This window comes from Geotrypetes seraphini, chromosome 4, assembly GCF_902459505.1.
Source record: "Geotrypetes seraphini chromosome 4, aGeoSer1.1, whole genome shotgun sequence".
NCBI lineage: Eukaryota > Metazoa > Chordata > Amphibia > Gymnophiona > Dermophiidae > Geotrypetes > Geotrypetes seraphini.
The window spans coordinates 107,265,075-107,278,416 of NC_047087.1; the positions used below are offsets into that span (position 1 = coordinate 107,265,075).

Consider the following 13,342-nt stretch of genomic DNA (forward strand, 5'->3'; position numbering starts at 1 on the left):
AGAGAGAAGTTGAGAAGTTTTTAAATTAGGAAGAAGAGGAAAGCCATCCAAGAGAGAGAGTCGATGGTTTGGGAACCGGTATACCCGGAGGATACCATGCAGGAAGATAGAGGGGAAGACTCACCGGATCACAGGCAAGACATCAAAAGGGATACAAGAGGGAAGGAAATGCAAGAAAGGAAGAGGCTGCAAACTCAAATGTATGGACATGAACGCAAGGAGCCTAAGGAATAAGATGGGTGAATTAGAAGCTATGGCACAAAAAGATAACGTGGACATCATCGGCATCACGGAAACATGGTAGATTAAGGAAAATGTCTGAGACACTGCTACCGGGATACTGCAGAGATAGTGACTCAAAAAGGTGGGGGGCATTGCCATATATGTCAAAGAGGGAATTGAATCTACTGGAGAGAATATGCCACAACAGACGGATAAGTTAGTCTCTATGGTTCAAAATTCTGGAAACAAAAGGATTGGAAACGAAGATCGGCATCTACTACCGACCCCCAGGGCAGTCTGAAGAAATTGATGGAGAAATGACAGATGAGATTAAACACAACTGCAAGGGAGGCAACACCGTTATCATGGGTGACTTCAACTATCCAGGGATAGACTAGAACCTAGGCACCTCCGGCTGCGCTAGGGAGACCAAGTTCCTGGATGCTATAGGTGATTGCTTCCTGGAACAACATGTCAAGGAAAATACAAGAGGAAATGCAATTCTGGACTTAATTCTAAATGGACTGCGAGGACCGGCACAAGGTGTAGAAGTAAAAGGGACGCTGGGAAACAGCGATCAGAACATGATCCATTTCTACCTGGACACAGGGGCGAAACTTCGGTCCAGAACGACAGCCATGGCACTGAACTTCCGAAAAGGGAATTCTGAAGGGATGAGACTCATGGTGGGGAAGAAGATTAAGAACTGTAAAAACAGTAGAGCAAGCTTGGTCCCTTTTTAAGGACACAGTCAACGAGGTGCAAAATCTCTATATACCACGTATCAACAAGGGATCCAAGAGGAAAAAGAACAAGGAACTGACATGGCTCACTGTAGACGTGAAGGAAGCGATCTGAGACAAGAGAACTTTGTTTAAGGAATGGAAAAGGTCAAGAATGGATGAAAACTGGTATAAGCACAAACAACATCAACGTAGGTGCCATAAGGCGATAAAAGGGGTCAAAAGAGACTATGAGGAAAAAATAGCCCAGGAGGCAAAAAGCTTCAAGCCGTTCTTTTGATATATTAAAGGGGAAATGCGAAGGAAGCGGTGGGACTGTTGGATGATCATGGAATAAAGGGAATGCTAAAGGAGGATAAAGCAATCACCGACAAAGTGAACACATTTTTTGCGTTTGTATTTACCGAAGAAGATATACACAGCATACCGGAACCCATCAGGCTATATGCTGGAAACGAAGACGGGAAACTGACAGGGTTGATGGTCAGTCTAGAAGAGGTATGATTGATAGGCTTAAGAGCAATAAATCCCCAGGAACGGGATGTCATCAAGGAACGGAAAGGGACTATAGCTGAACTGCTTCAATTAATAGCCAATCTGTCGATCAAATTAGGAAAGATTCCGGAAGACTGGAAAGTGGTGAATATTGTGCCGATCTTCATGAAAGGTTCAATGGGAGATCCGGGAACTTACAGACTGGCGAGTCTGACCTCGGTACCGATAGCTGATAAAGGACCGCATCATTGATCACCTTAACAGATACGGTCTGATGAGGACCAACCAACATGGTTTCAGCAAAGGCAGATCTTGTTTGACAAACTTGCTGCACTTCTTCGAGGGAGTAAACAGGCAGATAAACAAGGGCGACCCGGTCAACATTGTATATCTGGATTTTCAGAAGGCGTTCAACAAGGTTCCACATGAATGACTACTTCGGAAAATTGTGAGCCATAGAATCAAGGGTGAAATACTCACGTGGATTAAAAACTGGCTGGAGCATAGGAAACGGAGAGTGGGGGTAAATGGTCAATACTCTGACTGGAAGAGCGTCACCAGTGGGGTGCCGCAGGGCTCGGTGCTTGGACCCGTGCTCTTCAACATCTTTATAAATGATCTGGATATTGGTACGATGAGTGAGGTGATTAAATTTGCGGACGATGCAAAGTTATTCAGAGTATTGAAGACACAGGGGGATTGTGAAGATCTGCAACGTGACATAATCAAGCTTGAGAAATAGGCATTGACATGGCAAATGAGGTTCAACGTGGATAAGTGTAAAGTGATGCATGTCGATAACAAAAATCTCTTGCACGAATACAGGATGTCCTGGACAGTACTTTGGAGAGACCTCCCAGAAAAGAGACTTGGGAGTTCTGATCGACAAGTCGATGAAGGCGTCTGCGCAATGTGCAGCGGCGGTGAAAAGGGCAAATAGAATGCTAGGAATGAAAAAGGAGGGGATCACAAACAGATCAGAGAAGGTTGTCATGCCGCTGTACTGGGCCATGGTGCGCCCTCACCTGGAGTACTGCGTCCAGCACTGGTCGCCATACATGAAGAAGGACGCGGTACTACTCGAAAGGGTCCAGAGAAGAGCGACTAATATGGTTAAGGGGCTGGAGGAGTTGCCATTCAGTGAGAGATTGGAGAAACTGAGCCTCTTCTCCCTTGAAAAGAGGAGACTGAGAGGGGACATGATTGAAACATTCAAAATACTGAAGGGAATAGACTTAGTAGATAAAGACAGATTGTTCACCCTCTCCAAGCTAGGGAGAATAAGAGGGCACTGTCTAAAGTTGAAAGGGGATAGATTCCGTATAAACATAAGGAAGTTCTTCTTCGCCCAGAGAGTGGTAGAAAACTGGAATGCTCTTTTGGAGTCTGTTATAGGGGAAAACACCCTCCAGGGATTCAAGACAAAGTTGGACAAGTTCCAAGTAAATTGGAACGTACACAGGTGAGGCCGGACTCATTTGGAGCACTGGTCTTTGACCTGGGGGCTGCTGTTTGAGCGGACTGCTGGGCATGATGGACCACTGGTCTGACCCAGCAGCGGATAGTCTTATATTCTTATATAAGCTTACTTGTACTTTCTGATATTTCTGGTCCACTGCTAATATTTGCGGTTTCGTGTATTGGAACATCATTACCAGTTCTCGGCTCTGCCCTTTGGGCTGGTAATGGCTCCCTTCACCAAGGGTGATGTTGGTCATGGCAGCTTACATACGAAAAATGGGTCTGCAGGTACACACCTACTTGGATGAATGTCTTATCAGGGCTCCCTTGTTGGCCAAGGGTTGACTCACGGTGGATCTGGTGATCCAGGTGCTGGAGAACATGGGCTGGATTGTGGACTACAGAGAGACCAATCAGGTGCCTACTCAGTCTTCAGAATATCTGGGTGTTCTTTTCGACATGGCTGCGGGCCGTGTCTATCTTCCAGAAGTACACAGACAAACTGTACCCAGATTTTGTCCCTTCTGGAACAGCCGGTTCCTTTGGCATGGGATTATCTTCAGGTCCTGGGGTTCATGGCTGCCATATTAGATGTGGTTCCTTGGGCAAGAGCACACATGCATCCTCTCCATGCTTTACTCTCTCTCTGCAAAGGGATGCTGTACAGACCTGTCTTCCCTGGACTTTGGAGGCTAGGGCCAGCATGGCTTGATTGCTTTTCCCACAATCGCTCTTCAAGAGTGTTCTGCTGCAGATTGCTTCCTTGATCATGGTGATGACAGATGCCAGCCTTTGGGGCTGGATAGCCCACGGCAATCATTGTCCCATCCAAGGGTGTTGGACACCTGCTCAGAAGAAATGGTCAATCAATCGGTTGGAGCTGAAAGCCATTCATTTGACTCTGATGTGATTGCAGAAGACTCTGTAGAGCCAAGCAGTCGGGATCTTCTCTGACAATGTGACTGCAGTAGCCCATGTCAATCACTGGGGAGGGACCAAGAGCACCCCTCTAGCTCAAGCTTGCCTTCTTTTTCTTTGGGTGGAACGCCATCTCCAAGCGCTATCAGCAATGCATTTGATGGGAATGAACAATGTTCAAGCTGACTTCCTGAGCAGACAGACTTTGGATCTGGGCTAGTGGGCCCTCTTCTCAGCGGTGTTCCGAACCATAGAACAGTGCTGGGGTCAGCCCCACTTCGATCTCACGGCCACAGCAAAGAACAAGAAAGTGCATTGTTTCTTCAGTTGAAGATCTGAGCCCAGAAGCAAGGGTCTCGATTCTCTTGTGCAGCTGTTGTCTCAGGAGCTTCTCCTGTATGTCTTTTCTCCCTAGCCCATGATAGACTGGGTCATTTTGGGGATCTTGATCCATCCAGGCTGTATCATTCTGGTGGCTCCAGATTGTCTTCGCAGACCATGGTATGCAGATCTGATGCGTCTTCGCAAGAGTTGTGGCCTTCGGCTGAGCACCCATCTAGACCTACTTATGCAGGGACTGGTCTGCATGGAGGACCCGGGATGCTTTTCTCTTATGATGTGGCTATTGAGCATGCAGCCTTGGAACACAAAGACTATTCTGATGTGGTTATTGATGCTGTTCTCAAGTCTAAGAAGTTATCTACAGTTTCTACTTACACTAAGGCATGGAAGCCTTTCCAATATTGGTGTGCTCAGGACCAGATAGTCCCTTATTCAGCTCTGATCTCGGTGATTCTCACCTTTCTTCAGGCTGATCTTGATAAAGGCCTCACTGTAGCATCTCTTTGTGTCCAGGTAACTGGGCTTTCTTGTTTCAGAGTCCGGGATCATCGTTCCTCTTTGGCATCTCATCCTGATGCTGCTAGATTTCTGAAGAGGGCTTTTCGCATCAGACTCCCTTCCTGGATTTCAACCTGGTGCTGTCTAATAATAATAACAGTTTATATACCGCAGTACCGTTAAGTTCTATGCGGTATACAAAAGATTAGTGAAGTACAAGTTGAGAGAACTTAAGGGAAGGGGGAACAAGAGGGGGAAAGGGCAAAAGAACCGTTATAGAGGGGAAAGAGAGGAACGGGTCAACTGTCTAGGTACTTCAGGAACAGGTGAGTTTTGAGGCGTTTCCTGAACACCTCGTAAGTGGTGGGCGAGAGGAGTTGTTCTAGTTCTTTACCCCATAGAGCTGCTTGATGTGAGAGAAGGTGTCTGTAGTGTTTTTTTAGTTTGCAACCTCTAACCGGGGGAGAAACGAAGTGCAAGTGGGAGCTTCTCTTGTGTCTGTTGGCTGAGAAGGAGAAGAGGTCAGTTATGTATTTAGGGGTTAGACCGTAAAGAATTTTAAAGCAAAGGCAGGTGAACTTAAACTTTACACGAGCTTCCAACGGCAGCCAGTGTAGCTGTTTGTAGTATGGCGTCACGTGATCGAATTTCTTTAGCCCGAAGATAAGTCTGACCGCAGTGTTTTGCATTAGTTGTAAGCGTCACATGTTCTTTTGGGGGATTGCTAAATAGGCGATTGCTAAATTGCTGTCTAGTCTCATCAAAACTCCCTTTGAGCTCCTTTAGGATGCTTCCCTCTTGGAACCATTCCTCCGTATCTGGGAGACTGAGACTTCCCTGCGTACAGTTCCACATGCTGAAGGTAATTTTGGCTTTCCATGTTAATCAGGAAGTGCATTTGCCTATTTTTCAGCCTACTGGTTCCAGGATACAAGATTGCCTTTTGAAGATACTTGATGTGCGCAGAATGCTTCTTCGCTACCTGGAGGTCACTTGATAAATTTCTTCTCTGACCATCTGTTTGTGTGAACTCATTCTGTTAAGCGGGACAAGCCTGCTTCCAAGGCCACAATTTCCAGATGGATTTGAAGGTCCATTTTGCCAGCCTACATTCTTTCTGTGAAACAGTCCCCTGCTTCTGTCAAGGCGCATTCTACCAGGAGTGTGTTTTTTTTTTTTCATGGGCTGAAGCTAGAGCTGTCTCCTCTGAGGAGATCTACAGGGTGGCAACTTGGTCCTCTATACATGTTTGCCAAGTTTTACAGAGTGGATGTGGCGGTGAGACAGGACTCTGCCTTTGGGTCCTTAATCTTATGAGCTGGCGCAGCAAGCCTGCCCTAGTATTTTGGAGACTGCTTTTGTACATTCCATCTATCTAGAATGTCTTGCCTATTGCACTGGAAAAAAATTATGTACTTACCCTGGTAAGCTCTTTTCCATAGATAGGTGAGACAATCCAGGCTCCCGCCCTGTCTTTCCTGTGCCTGTATGGGCAGGAGCAAAGGAAGGTCACTCCTGCCCAGTTCACCGCTGGACCACCAGGGATTCAAAAGGTACATGGAGGAGGGGGATGGGAGATAAAACCTCTTAGAGTCGGCCGGGACACGAGTTGAGAGATATCCCTCCTGACCCACTGCTAGACCACCAAGGATTTAAAAAGTATGCAGGGGGTTTGAGGCGGAGAGGCAGGGGAGAGATAAAAATTGTTAAAGTTGGCTGGGGTAGGAGATGGGAGGGATCCTTCGTGTCCTGGCCCACTGCTGGACCACCAGGTCTTATGGTAGACCTGGCAGAGGCCTGCAACAGGTTCAGGAGGTGGCGGGTTGGTGCTGACCTGAATACAAACTGAAATCCCCATTTTTGGCCCAAAATTCTATTTATATTCAAGTATATACGGTACATATAAAACTGGAAAAAGTTGCACAAGCATGTCGGGGACAAAGTACATACATGTTTTTTTTGTATGTGTCCAAGTTGGTTGTATAATGAGTAACTTCTTGTACAATCCCACTCTGTTCCTGGACAAGTAGGTGATGCAACTATGGACACCAGACAGCTTTTAGGAAATCTCAATCACACGATGTTTACAACCCCTCATCTCGAACCTCAGGACTGCCACCCAGGAATTCAGTTGCATTCCTACAAGCTTGTGTTTTTATTTTTCTTTAAACTTAGTCGTTTTGTTCACGGATCACACCTTTGTGCTGCAGAGATTCTCCACGGGGACAGTTCTGACTGCAGGAGATCGCAGAGTTTGTGGAAAGTCTGTTTCCAGGGGATTGGCTGCCTGGCAGTGCATGCTCTGAACAACCTGCACTTTTGAATCAGGGCTCGGGGACCATTCCCTTGGAAGCTGGCTCACCCCAGGTTCAACCGCTAGTAGGTTAAGCATAGGCTGCGTGGCTCCATGAAGGTGTGCCCAGGATCGGAGCTGACTGCATCCCTATGCCAGGTTGCATCCACGCAGGTGTCTGGTGATGACAGAGGTCTCCGACCATAGAAGTCAGGAAGGTAGGGTAGTCTGAAGACCAACAGTCCAGTTTGCATTCTTCTTGAGTCAGAGTATTTCCCTGTAAACTGTTTCACCTTCCTTTACTTCATTTTCCAGCACCTCATAGCACAGTGAGTACAGAGCTGACAGCCTGTTTCAGTGATTTGGGGGGGGGGGGGGGTCCTCCAAAAGTAAATTTTGGGCAGTTTGGGAGTTAGCCCTAATCTCCCCCACCCCTAAAATTGCCGTGTTTTGGGGGTTCCTATGCTTTTCCCCTGTCTGTTTTGTTCTGAAAATAACACCCACAGCAGCCATCTTGCATTTTCACAATTTGAATTATTTTTTGCCTCTGCAAGCTTTGTTTTTGCAAGAAAACCACTCGGATGGACTCCCCATGGCAGGATTCTTTGGATTCGTGTCCTATTTGTGGTGGATGGCTATCCAGTGAGTGGCTGTATTCCATGTGTGCTGCAGCGCAGAAGAGGTTGGAATTTCATCAGCCCAAGTTCCTTGACCCCTGAAGGGTTCCTGCTGATCTTTCCAGCTAGGGGCTCCCGAGGACAGCACCCTTGCGGCCCCAGTGCAAATTAGCCGTAATTCGGTGTCAATAGCTCACAAGTCCTCCAAAAATTCTATGAAAAGTCTACAGGAGATGGCTTCCTCTGCGGATGACGGGTTTTCTCCTAAATTATTTCACAAGATGTATCAGGCTTAGTTGTCAAAGAAATTGGTGCCTTCCTTGCCACTTCAGGTGTCCATGCTAGCCACAAGGACCCCCCTTTGCTATGGCATGGGTCTTGAGCCCAGTCGTCTTGTGGCGTCCCAACCTGTTGGGCTGGTGGTTGACATGGACAACCTGGATGCCCTGACGATGCCTTTGCTCATGCAGGCTGGCTCTATTACTGCGGAGGATGTTGGAGCTTTCGCAGATCTCCAGGATCAGGATCTGGGTAAGGATTCCACAGTGTGGAGGTTTTTGTATGGGGTGGTGTGTTTGTTTGTGTTTTTTTTGGGGGGGTTGTTTGTTTGTTTGGGGGTTTGTTTGTTTTTTTTCAAACCCGGAAACCTGGTTGATTTGACCAGTCTCTCCAAGAGTTGAATCTGGAGGTTGGTCAATCTGCTTCTGCGGAAAGTTCACTTATGGGTAGCAAAAAAATAAAAGCCAGCAAGCTGCCACTTTCCCTGATCATCTGGACATAGTCAATATGCTCCCAGACACTTGGGAGCTGCCTGAAGCTCTCTTGAAACACGCCAGAACCATGTCCAGGTTCTACCTGATGGTGGACACTTTTAACCAGCACTTTGCATCCCAAAAAGTTGATTCTTCAGTAGCACAGTTTACTAAGTGCACTTCTCTCACCAGTGATGGTGGGGTAGTGCTGAAGGACGCTTAGGACCACAGAGTCAATTTTGTCCTCTTTGACTTGGTGGCAGTGGTCTATTCTTTTGTGGCCAGTCTTGTCGCTCAAAGTTCCGCCATGATCCTGGCAGCACCATACAATTTTTTCAAAGTCTTTCACAAGCTGTCTGCCTGTTCTTTCAGTGCGCCGGATTTTGTGGAACCGGCAATGATCCGGAGACAACTCCTCTAAGGTGACCCTAAGCAATTGCTTTTGGCAAAGGTTTGGATGACCTTATGGCTGGTGTGCAAGACCATAAACCCAAGTCCAGTTTTAGATTTACGAGACCATAAACCGAAGTCCAGTTTTAGATTTACGAGAGGCATGTCATTGAGCAAAATGCTTTGGGATCTGTTATTCAGGAAAGAGGAGAACCATTGTAGCGCAATGTGTCTGATTCCGATTTCAGAGAGTCGCTCAATGAGGAGGGAGTGGTCAATAGTGTCGAAGGCCGCACTGAGATCCAGTAGCACCAGAAGGACGTCATTACCCTTGTCCATGAGTTTCCAGCAGTTGTCATTGTTAAGAAGGACTATTTTAGTAATGTGGAATTTCCTGAATCCTGATTGGAAGTCGGATAGGGCACCTTGTTTATTGATAAAGGAATGTAATTTGAGTTGACACTGTTTTTTTTCAGGATCTTGGCGATGAAGGGTAGGTTGGAGACGGGTCTAAAGTTGTCAGGCACGTTTAGGGTCGAGAGTGGTTTTAAAAAAAAAATTTGTCTTATGACTGTCAACTTCCAATTTGCAGGCACTACGACTGTTTGTAGAAAGGTGTTGACGAGAGGAAGAATGGAGTCTACAAAGGCGTCTTTCACTGCCACAAGGAGGCTTGGCGGACAGGGGTCCAGGTTGGAGCCGGAAGGGCAAATTGTGTCTAGTATCTCAGTGATGTCGTCACGGGATACAGTTTCGAAGTTAGGTTCCCAGTTGTGGTTTTAGTTGTTTTGTCAGTCAGTTTTTAATTGTTTTGTCAGAGTCTTGGGGGGACAGTGTCTGTAGAGTGGCAGTCAAGGTGAGGCCGTATTTTGTCTACTTTGTCAGCAAAATTGTCTGAGAGCATTTTACTGTTGAGTTTAGTGTTAAGATGCTGAATGTCTCCTTATGATATTGTGAGTATATTTTTTGTTTGAAAAAGTTTTTCAAATCTATTGGAGGTCTTTAATAGTTGTTCAGAGTAGTACTTCTTTTTAGCCTCTAGGGTGTCTATTTTATATTCTTCATGCGGTTCCTTCCATTTCGATCTGTTACTGTTAAGTCTGGATTTGTACCATTTCCTTTCTGCTTTCCTTAGTTCTCTTTTCTTAGCTCTTAAGTCGTCAGTAAACAGGGGGAGAAATATTTACTGGGGAAATATTTAATCTCTTTGACTGGGGCCAGCCCTTCGTATAGGTTTTTTACTCTGTGTGCCAGTCCATGGCAACTTCAACAGATTGAGAATTTGGTTTTGATGCTCCTGTTATGTTAGAAAGGCCTGTGGAGAGATTCTCTAGGTTGATTGCAAAGTTGTTGTATATTATCTTATGTTGGGGTTGCTTTCTGGTTGGTGCTTGCTTTGTTGTGTAGCTGTGGTTGAATGTGATCAAATGGTGATCACACCAGGGTGCTGGTTTGGTGATACAGGCTGGGGTTTTTGTAGTGGGCAAAGTGTCTTTTTGAATAAAGATTAGGTCTAGGAAGTGACTTGCAGAGTGAGTCAGTGAGGAGACCATTTGTTGGAAGCCTATGATAGTGAAGTGATAAAGTCTGCTGGGGCTCCAGTCTCATGTGGGTAGTTTGTGAAGTTGAAGTCCACCTGCTTTAGTGCCTCGGCTGGGTGCTCAACTTCTGAAAGAGTCATCTCGAGAAGAAACAGGAACTAGACTACCTGGGGGGTTCACTTCCACACTGGTGTCAACAAGGTGTTCCTGCTTGTAGTGTGCCAGGAGAAACTCTGCCAATTAGGGAACTTCTGGCCACTCCACTCCTTACTGCCTGGCAGTATTTCCGGATCCTGGGGTCCATGGTGGCAATGATCAGCGTGGTTCCTTGAGCCAGAGCCTACTTGGCGCCCACTGCAGAATGCCTTTATCTTCCGTTGGAGTCTGCAACAGGATCTATTTCATGCCTGACTCCCCTGGATGGCAGAAGCTCGGTACAGTCTAGACTGGTAGTTGTGTCCCCTTTCCCTGTCCAGGAGCCTTCCCCTCTTGATATCCAATTTGGGTGGTCCTAACAATGGATGCAAGCCTCTTTGGCTGAGGTGCTCTTTGCCTGGACAAACAGGTCTAGGACTGGTGGTCCCCCTCTGAGCAGAAGTGGTCTATAAGTCGCCTGGAGTTTCAGGCGATTCGGCTCTCCTTCACTTGGAGTGTCTTCTGCAGCGTCGGGCCTTGCATGTCTTCTCGGACAATGCCACAGCTGTAGCTTATGTCAGTCACCCTGGAAAGCTTCTCTGCACATGGGGGTCTGGCTCCTCTTTTGGTGGGCGAAACTCCACATTGTGGTGCTTTCGGCTGCACATGTGGCAGGATAGATAACATCCAGGCGGACTATCTCAGTTGTCAGACTCTGGACCCCAGGGAATGATCCCTGTCCCAGAGAGCATTCAGCTGCATAGTGGAACAGTGGGGTCGTCCAACATTCGACCTTTATGGTATTGGCAGTCTACAAGACGGTGGATCAGTTTTTTCAGTCCTTATCGTGAGCCAGGAAGCGAAGGCTTAGATGTGCTGGTAAAGGCCAATGCCTCTGGAGGGTTGTCTTTGTCTTCTCTCCATGGCCCATGATAGGACATCTGTTGAGACAAAGAGCGGTACATAGAGGTCGGGTACTTCTCGTGCCGCCCGACTGGCCGAGGCATCGGTGGTATGCTGACCTGGTTTGTCTGCAGCTGGATCAGGGTCTCAGACTTACCATCCTTGTCTTGCTCAGGGCCCGATCGTGCTTCAGGATCCGGCCACTTTGGTCTTATGGCCTGGCTATTAAGCGTGCAGCCTTAGTCCACAGGGGCTATTTGACCGTAATTGTCACTTTTCTCTGCTGCAAAAGAAGTCGATTGTGGTGGCCTATGTGAAAGCTTGGTGCTGTTATCAATTGTGGTGTGTCCGGAAAAATGAAGATCCATCTTTACCAGTTTGCCGGTCTGTCTAGGTCAGGAGTCCCCAAAGTGCCTCCTTGAGGGCCGAATCCAGTCGGGTTTTCAGGATTTCCCCAATGGATATGCATGAGATCTATGTGCATGCACTGCTTTCAATGCATATTCATTGGATTCGGCCCTCAAGGAGGGATTTTGGGGACCCCTGGTCTAGGTCCTAAGCCTCTGTGAGGCTCCTTGGCTGCTTATCTGGATGTTATCCAGTTTCTGAGGGGTGTGCTGAGGCTTTGGCCCCTGCTGTGGCTACCCTGTCTGATTTGGAATCTCACTGTCGGGACTGTCTTCCTGGTAACCATTACTTCAGCCCAAAAATGGGTTCTGAGCTTCAGGCTCTATCCTGCTGGGATCCTTTCTTAGAATCAAATTTCAGTATGTTTCTGTGCGATGTTCCCTCTTTTCTTCCGAAAGTGGTCTCTGTGTTCCATATTAACCAAGAATTTTGTCTTCCTACCCTTTACTTTCTCCACTTCGAGGGAGCAGGACTTGATGTGGCGGTCTCTGGATGTTCACAGGATCTTGTTGAGGTACCTGGAGGTCATAAACAAGTTTCAGATCTTTGATCATCTGTTCGTTTTGGTGGGTCCTTGCCTTTTCTTCCGCCTACATATCGGCTGGAAAGACCCTCTCCCCCCCTCCCCCACACACACACACTTTCAGTAAGGGCTCATTCTAGAGGCACCTCTTTTTGGGCAGAATTTTTGGCAATCTCTTTGAAGGAGATCCGCAGGGCTGCTACCTGGTCCTCTTTGCATACTTTCACCAAGCTTTATAGGATTGATGATGCAGCCTAACAGGATGCTGCTTTTGGTTCCTCCATTTTGGCAGCAGTTTCATCAGTCCTACCCTGACTCTCCGGGACTGCTCTGCTATGTCCCACTTGTCCAGGAATAGAGTGGAATTGTACAAGAACGTAAGACTAGGTTCTTATCTTTGCTAATCTTTCTTGTAAATCCACACACTATTCCTGGAACCCACCCTGGGAGTTGCTGATTTGCCGATTGTCTGCCTTAATATGTATTGGTAGGCTGACCTTCAGATTTTCTCACCAGCTCTTTATAAGAGTGCCATCTGAATAGGTTTAGCACTGTGCCTTAGGGGTCTCTAGTTCTAGTGCCTCCTTCAGTCAATCCAGGCTGTGTCTACTTATAGCACTGGTTTTTGTTCAGGTTTCTACTATATAATGATCTGTTTCAATTACTTATGATTGTTCTGAATTTCATGTTATGGACAGATTAGACTCATTTGGCGGGGAGTATCCCCGTACCCCTTCCTCTTTGTCCTCTACAGGTGTCACTGTTTGCTTTTGCAATAACTGGATTCCTGGGAGGCAGTCTTGAGGTATGAAGGGAGGGGCTGAAAACATTGTGTGATTGAGGCTTCCTACAAGCTGTCTGGTGACCATAGTGGTATAACCCACTTGCCCAGGAATAGTGTGGCTTTAAAAGAAATAAGATTAGCAAAGGTAAGAACCTAATCTTTTGTTATCAAAGTATGACAGTAAAGCTGAGATTCTCAAACTGTGAGTCAAGACCCATTTGGGGATTGCAATCTGTGTGGGCTGTCCATAGGTGTATTGTCTACACCTCTAGGGGTAGGGTTGTTATGCAGTTTTATTTAGCTGTGATTATAGGGTC

The 13,342-nt window shown here is 46.8% G+C and overlaps 1 protein-coding gene across 2 annotated transcripts in view; it reads left to right on the forward strand.

Moving 5' to 3' along the window:
- The window catches only part of KPNA1 (karyopherin subunit alpha 1), a 307,265-nt gene that overhangs the window by 181,720 nt on the left and 112,203 nt on the right, over nucleotides 1-13,342 (forward strand). The gene's annotated exons all lie outside the window — the stretch shown is intronic.